The 7,715-nt window shown below is 43.7% G+C and overlaps 1 long non-coding RNA gene across 1 annotated transcript in view; it reads left to right on the forward strand.

Moving 5' to 3' along the window:
* Nucleotides 1-6,054: 6,054 nt before the first annotated feature.
* LOC121812483 overlaps nucleotides 6,055-7,715 on the forward strand; it is a 27,352-nt gene continuing 25,691 nt past the window's right edge. Inside the window, exons 1-3 of the long non-coding RNA XR_006053085.1 lie at nucleotides 6,055-6,873; nucleotides 7,031-7,181; nucleotides 7,565-7,654. This is a non-coding gene — a long non-coding RNA (uncharacterized LOC121812483). The remainder of the gene's footprint in view (nucleotides 6,874-7,030; nucleotides 7,182-7,564; nucleotides 7,655-7,715) is intronic.

Raw genomic sequence — 7,715 nt, forward strand, 5'->3', positions numbered from 1 at the left:
AAAACTAGACAGTATAAATAATATCATAAACTCAAAAACCCTGGGTCGACGACCCAGGCATCCTAACAAAAACTTATAAAAGGCAGCAACCAGATGTCCGAGCCTGAGTACGACACAGTTTCATCAGTTAAAACACACCCTTTCGGTGGGAGTTTACTAAATTAAAGGTAGTTAGTTTAGTAAAAACCGTACACTATGGTAATCAGTCTGTTTGTGATACAGACTTTTGGTAGTTCACAGACTTCCAAGTCTGAAGCCTTAATTTTTACTTTACAAACAGACACGGTTTAGGTTAACCACATCAAATACCAAAGAACAAACAAATCAAGGTTTAATTTTGGGGGTCATTGTGATTATCACAACATACAGTGCATGCATTTTACAGTGATTATCTTTCTTAGGGTTGTAAACGTGTAGTGAGGGTGTGCTGGACACTGAGTCTGAATGGACCATGTTCAGCATCTGTATTGCTCAAGCCATTGCCCTAAGTTGCAGCCGCACGGTGGTTGGCGCCTGTCATGGTGGTAACCCCTGAATCAAATGGTGGACACCAGAGGTGAGGGGAGCCACCAGGTTGAAGAAGGAGTCTTATCGGGTTTGGTTAGTCTGTGGGACTTCGAAGGCAGCTGATATAGTACCAACAGGCCAAGTGGAACGCAGCGCAGGTAGTGGCTGAAGCAAAAACTCGGGTGTGGGAGGAGTGGCAGAGAGACCATAGAAAAAGACTTTCGGACTACCTCGAAGAGATTCTGGCAAACCTTCAGGTGACTCAGGAGGGGAAAGTGGTGTGCTACCTGCACTGTGTATAGTGCGGGTGTAGCACTGCTGACTTCGACTGAGAAAATTGTCGGGCGGTGGAAGGAATACTTTAAGGACCTCCTTAATCCCACTGGCAGGTCTTCTGTGGAGGAAGCAGAGTCTGGGGATGAGTTAAACAACTCCTTTGTTTCAGAGCCCCTAGGGTGGATGAGATCAGCCCCGAGTTCCTGAAGGCTCTGGAAGTTGTACGGTTGTCTTGGTTGACACGCCTCTACAATGTTGTGTGGAGATCAGGGGTAGTACTCCTGGATTGGCAGACTGGGGTGGTGGTTTCCATCTTTAAGTGAGGGGACCAGTGTGTTCCAACTATAGGGGAATCACACTCCTCAGCCTTCATGGGAAGGTCTATGCCAGAGTGCTGGAGAACAATGGAAACAACAACAACAATGATGAGAATTTGTATTAGACTACTTTTATTGTGAAAGTCATTTCAGAATAGCGAGAGTTCAAAGTTTACAAGACATGTATTGTCCCCAACATGGCACTTAAATTACCCTTTGACAGGGATACCAGCTAGCTACTATCAAAAAAACCTGTCTGTGAGCCATTTTGAAAAAAAACTATTAATGCTTTAGATCATAAAAAGGAGGACCCAAATGCAGCCATGCGTTGGCAGACCATTTTAATGTCAAAGTGAGCTATTAATTGACATTTTAGGAATTCTAAAAAGGTGAAACAAAAGGTTCAAAAAGGAAACTGAAAAGTTTAAACTTACTAAAGCCTTTAAATTATTTAGAAACACACTAGTCAAGGGAAGTCAAGCAAAATTACAAGGAGCAATTACTATCAAAAATAAAAAGCAGAAGAAAAGAAGAAAAGTAGAATAAAAACTGAGATAACTAAATACGGAAAACAGAAATACAAGAATGAGCTTAATACACAAGGAGTAACACAAGAAGGTGCAACTGAGAGGGAACTAGATTCTAAAGCAATTGGGAACTAGGAGCAAAACAGAGCAAAATAAAACAAAACAATACTAAAGAAGGATAGATGAAATATGTAATAAATGAGGAAATAAACTTGGGCTGAACGACCTAGGACCATGACTATGACTATCTGTCAGAAACTTACATTTTGGTCCAGACTGACATTTGTGTCAATGTTGGCCATACACGATCAAAAAAAGCACAAAGACAGAACTGTAGTTTTTATATTTTCAGAAATTTGTTTGACAGCCTTTTCATGACACACTATACATTATATTAATATAATATTGATGTACCCTTTCTGTTGTCAGGTGTGCTTCTATCTCACATATCAAAGCGGGTAAAACCTACACATTCCAGTGTGATGGAGGCAGGATGGAGGGTCGCTTTGTGAACGTGTTTCTTCCTGGACAGAAGATGACACAAATCCTGTGTGAAGTTGAGGTGTATGCTGCCCCAGCAGGTAGACTTTTAAGTGATTGGATCTGATCTACTGAGACACATCTGCTTGTTACTGATTCATGTCTGTTTGTTCTTTTCAACAATTTAGTTGAGCCGCTTGAAAACATGGCTTTAAACAGACAAACAGTACAGTCACTGCTTGGCAATCAATTCGGGATAACCTCTTAATGACATGGTTTTGGGCTATTTTGACCCAGCATTTTCTGTTTCTTGTATTTTGGTGTTTTTTTTTTCTGTATTATGGTTTATTTTCTGATTCTTTAGTTGTCCTGTTTGGAATATTATAGTCCCAAGTTTCAGTGTTATTCTGGTTAAGAGTTTGTTTTTAGGTTTAGTTCAGAGTCTAGTCCTATCATGTTTCAGGGTTTTACTTTGAAGGTCCGTGTCTAATCTTAGTGTGTCCAGTGTTACTCTCCCCTGTGTTGTCATTATGTTTCATTCGAGTCAGCTGTGTCCTCATGTGTCTCTACTTCTCCTGATCACCCCGCAAACTCTGACACTAAAGGTGTTGATGGGTGCTGTACCCATTCTGTGATACAGAAGTGGAGAGTAGACTGAGTAGACTTGTTGGCTGTCCACGAAGTCACTGCCACCATCAACCTACTCCCCCACCGGCTTCCAACCCGATAACAAGCCAGTGTCTCTTGTGGAGGCCGTCCAAGTCTCCAGCGGTGATGGCAACGCTGGTCCGGAGGCCAGCCACCTGGCGAACCGGCACGACCGTGCAGACACAGCCGTGAAGACCTACTCACTGCCGGCTGGACCGGCGTCCGTTGTTCCGGGACCCCAGGTCGCGCAGGTACCCCTGACAGGTGCCCCCCGCCCGGCGGCTCATCTACCGCTCCCGGCTGGAGTAGCCACTCATGTAGCGGTTCCTCACCCAGCAGGCATGGACCCCCTCGCACCTCATCCACCGCTCCCTGCTGAAGAAGCCCTTCCCGCAGCGGCTCCTCTACCTCCGGCAGGTGTAGACCCTCGCATGCCTCGTGCGCCACCTCCGATTGGAGCAGCTCCTCCACCGCTCCCGGCAGGAGCAGCCCTTCTCCTGGCTGCTCCCCCCCCCTCCTCCGGCCGGCGCGGACCGTCTAGCCCCTTGTCTACCACCTCCGGCTGCTGAAGTGCCTCACGCGGCTCCTCCACTGCTTCACCACCCTCGGGACACCCCTGTGGGGGTGGCGCAGGCCCAGAGCAGTGCCGCCAGACCCCCAATCCTTTTTAAGTGATCTTGGTCTGGTCCCGCAGCTCTTCCTGCTGGCGACGCCTGCTCCCACTGGATGGCCACCATTTCGTCTATGATCTGGGCCAGATCCCCCCCCTCCCCCTTTCCTGGCTCTGGCGTGCACCCGTCGTGCCGCGTCCTGGGTTTCGGCACCAGTGTGGTGTGAATAAGGCACGGCAAGTCCACGGGTCACAGTTTTGAGCCATTTTATTGATTTGCGTCACACCACAAAAACACTAACCCCTGAGTTTTAACACCGCGGGCGTGATCTGAAGATGCCGTGCAGGTGCGTCTACACGGCACCACAGACCACGCCGAAAGAAAGGGGACGAAAAGCGCACAACTTGAGCTGATCTCTATGTAGGACCTTCACTGAGCAACCTCTCTCTGGTTTGATTGTGAACACAGGAATGTCGGGGTGGTTCTGCTTCACCACCAACAGAACCCGGTCACCTGTGCAACAGAACCCGGTCACCTGACCAGAGCACAGTGCCGTGGCACTTTCGATCATAGATTCTCTTCCCTTTCTTGGAGGCACCCTGTGCAGCTGAGTCTGCTACCTCTACAGCTGGCCTTAGGTTCTTGTGGTGATCGCTGACCCAGCCCCGCACATCTTTGCTCATTGTGGGCCAGTAATAGCTCCTCCTCATCATTCTGAGGGTACTCTTTGCACTGAAATGTCCCCCATGCTTATGTTGGATTTCATATACTTTACGTTGCAAGGTCTCTGGGACAATGAGCTGCCTGATCTCTTCCCCATCATGGGGGTCTCTAACATGCCTATACACCACACCTTCATAAAGCCTAAGGCGGTAAAGCTGATGGTAAAGTCGCCTTGTACCAGGTGTTGACATGCACAGTTCAGCATGGCTCATTCCAGTGCCCTTCTCAACCACTTGGTAAACCGACCTAACAATGGGGTCATCTTTCTGTGCTGCCTCCAACTGATCCCAGCTCTGCCCCCTACAAGCTTTCCTACTTGTATTCATCACTCTGAGGGGAATTTTTCCACCAATGGTCTTTGCGAGTATGTTGGCGACTAATGGTCCCCTTGGCATCCCCATTTCTCTCGTCGCCTTGGCCAGCACTTGGAAGCCTAGCCTGTAGTTCATCAAAGCTCTTTTTCAAATCTTCTAGTTCAGACATCTTTACCTTAGCCTTCTTCAGCTCTATTCTTTATCACAGTGAAGAGGTGCACAGGTTGCCCTGAACAACTAAAGGGTGGTGGGATCTGAGTCCGCAACCCCCCCAGTACAGTTGACCCTGATACTTACTTCTGTAAGAATGGTTTTAGCTGTCTGCAGCTACGACCATCTGCATGCATGTGCCCTTACATTTGCCACGTTGACTTTTTTTGAGAGCTACAAATGTGGAATTTTCAATATATCTTCTAAAAAGAGTTTTACATTGTTTCTAAAACCTTTTTTCATTATTAAAAATTAGAAATAAAAACACAAAACAAAAAAGACACCCTTTTTTCCATAAATGAGGTTAAAGTTCTACATCCAAGCTTCTACTGCAAAGTGAAAAGTCTTGTGCCTTGCACTTCTCTCTTTTTTTAATTAATGGCTGTCAGTACAAATTTTGCAAATATATTCCTTTAAGAAACATGTCTCTACGTCCTTGTCCTTTCCTATTTGTATTTCTGCCATTCCCACATACACATCCATGAATACTTTCCCTATTCAGGCAACACTAACCGGATAGGTCCCAACGTTGATTTGTTTAGTAGTTAAATATGAAGGCTCACGATCTAGGTTCAGGATTCTGGGAGATACTGAAAGGCCCTACCCAACTCTCTTCTCATGAACAGTGAATTTTGCAAGTCAAAACATTCTTAGTAGACAAGGTCTTTAAGTCACAAGCTATGTGCCCTTGTATCTTCTCATTTGTGTTGTGGCCATTACCACACAGGAAAAGGCCACAATAGACACTTTCTATAGCTTTAACTGAAAATGTGATAAACCTGCTTTAACATAAAGGTTAGTTATTTAACCTCCTGTGTTGATTAACAAGGAATTATTTAGAAAGAAACAGATCCCTCAGAGCAGACGAGTTGTTCTGGATGTCTGGACAGTCCATGGATTTCTTAAATTGGCCAGCACGGACTTCCTCTGGCAGGACTAGCCCTGTGAGGAGAACCTCAACTTCATCTGCCAATCAGGTTTTGCTTGCACTAAAATGATGCATGTGTGCATATGTTTTACAATACCTTAATCAGTTTACCGCATATTCCGTCAGCTTCTTTCATATTCTTTCATCATTACACATTTAGACTTCATGCTCACAGTAATAGTGGGTATACAAATATGTGAACTTGCAGTCCTTGATAATATATCTCATATTTTTTCAGATTCTTTAGAAGATGTATATATGACGTACAGGGAGTGCAGAATTATTAGGCAAGTTGTATTTTTGAGGAATAATTTTATTATTGAACAACAACCATGTTCTCACTGAACCCAAAAAACTCATTAATATCAAAGCTGAATGTTTTTGGAAGTTGTTTTTAGTTTGTTTTTAGTTTTAGCTATTTTAGGGGGATATCTGTGTGTGCAGGCGACTATTACTGTCAGGCTCTGACGGCGCCCTGACCGGTCGACCTGCCTTCTTAACCTGGTGGATTTAAAGACTTAAAGAGGAGATAGCTTAAGTCATTAGGTACATATTCCCTGACATTCTAGAGGTCAACCTTGCACAGTGTGTGACATTAAAGGGCATAACTTATAGAAATGGAATGGTACTGGCCCAAAGGGCAGCAGGTGGATTGCCAGAATACTGAAAAACCATATCTGCATTGTACCACAGCATATTCTACATTGTCAGAGAGCTTGGTGGCTGGTACAGAGAGCACGACAGCTTTTGAGCTCAGCCCAGTATCCACAAGAATATTCACTCTCATTTCACTCTGTGAACTCCTTGATACTTATCCATTGGTTGACTATGAGATTGGATCAGTCCACATTGTGACTTTAAAAGGCATATAGAAATAAAAGGTGTTCATATAAGTGTAATAGGTTCAGTCGCATGTATTTCATTAGATAAATTCTTCTTTTTTTATGTCTGATCTTTATAACTTTGACTATTGGGTATGGATAGCTTTATGAAAACTAAACTGAAAGGATTCTTTCTGAATATGTAATTCTTTTTTGCCTACAGAGTCCTATGGGGAGTCCTATGGTCCTAAAGACTGTTTTGGCTGACGGAACCTGTCGAAGGCTCACTCTCTAATGGAGCGCCTGAATCAACTGAGGATCTCATCGTTGAAGTCAAGAGACAGTGTTGTCTTCAGGGCAGTTTCAGACTTGGACATAAAAAAGAGTAACAGAGTTGGTGAAACTCAAGATGGAAAAGACTTTTTCATACAGAAGACATGAAGGTGTTCGTGATGCACCAATGGTGGAGGCTTTCATGGCAAGATGGCCTGCTCTAATTGATTTCCATGAGGTAAGGTTTGCCTCATACACGGTGTTCTTGTGGTATTAGCCTAAAATGGTTAAGGCACAGTTGTTATTTGACAGCCCATTTCTTCAGCATGAGTGATTGCAGCCTTCTTCCAGGTATTAAACCTTTAAAGCTCATTCCTCTGTGCTCATGTTTTCAGATCAACGCTGAGTTTAAGAGAATTGCCACCATCCCCCCTCAGACAAAGTTCCTGGCTCAGCTGGTCTCCACTGGACAACCTGGTGAAGTTGGTCAACAGAAGAGGAGAGCTTGGACTAATACTGAAAAGAATTGTGGCATAAATGGATAATGTAAGTGATCTAATGCCTCAACTAATACTCAGCATTAACATGATCACTCTTGTGGTGGATGAAACTGTAATGACTGAATTGTAGAGCCAAGATTTCAAACATGTCACTTTAACACCTGATGATACACATTCTCTCATGATAATCTGTTATTTTTACAATCTGTCTTGTTTTTTTGAATTTCCCATGATAAATTCTCTCATTTGTATTTTTACATCTGCTTGTTTTTTTAACCTTCACTTTGTCAACTTATTATTAATTGCCAGTAAACCTATTATTAATTTGTGTGCCTTTACTTTAAAAACATTCATGTAAAGTACACTATTAAAACTTAAATGAAGGACAAGAGCTGAATGAAGATGCTAATTACATACATTTCATTTCAGTGTGAAGATGTTGATGCTGAACGTGAGTGTGTCAAGGGAGTGTGTATCTACATGGGTGAAGACCCTGGCATGCTTATCCGGGAGTATGTGGTATGTACTTGTCTTTTTTTTTTTTTTTTTTTTTTCCGGACTTTCCACAGTGTCATATTAT

This window comes from Haplochromis burtoni, unplaced genomic scaffold (assembly GCF_018398535.1).
Source record: "Haplochromis burtoni strain Fernald_Lab_line unplaced genomic scaffold, NCSU_Asbu1 Contig_614, whole genome shotgun sequence".
NCBI classification, from domain to species: domain Eukaryota; kingdom Metazoa; phylum Chordata; class Actinopteri; order Cichliformes; family Cichlidae; genus Haplochromis; species Haplochromis burtoni.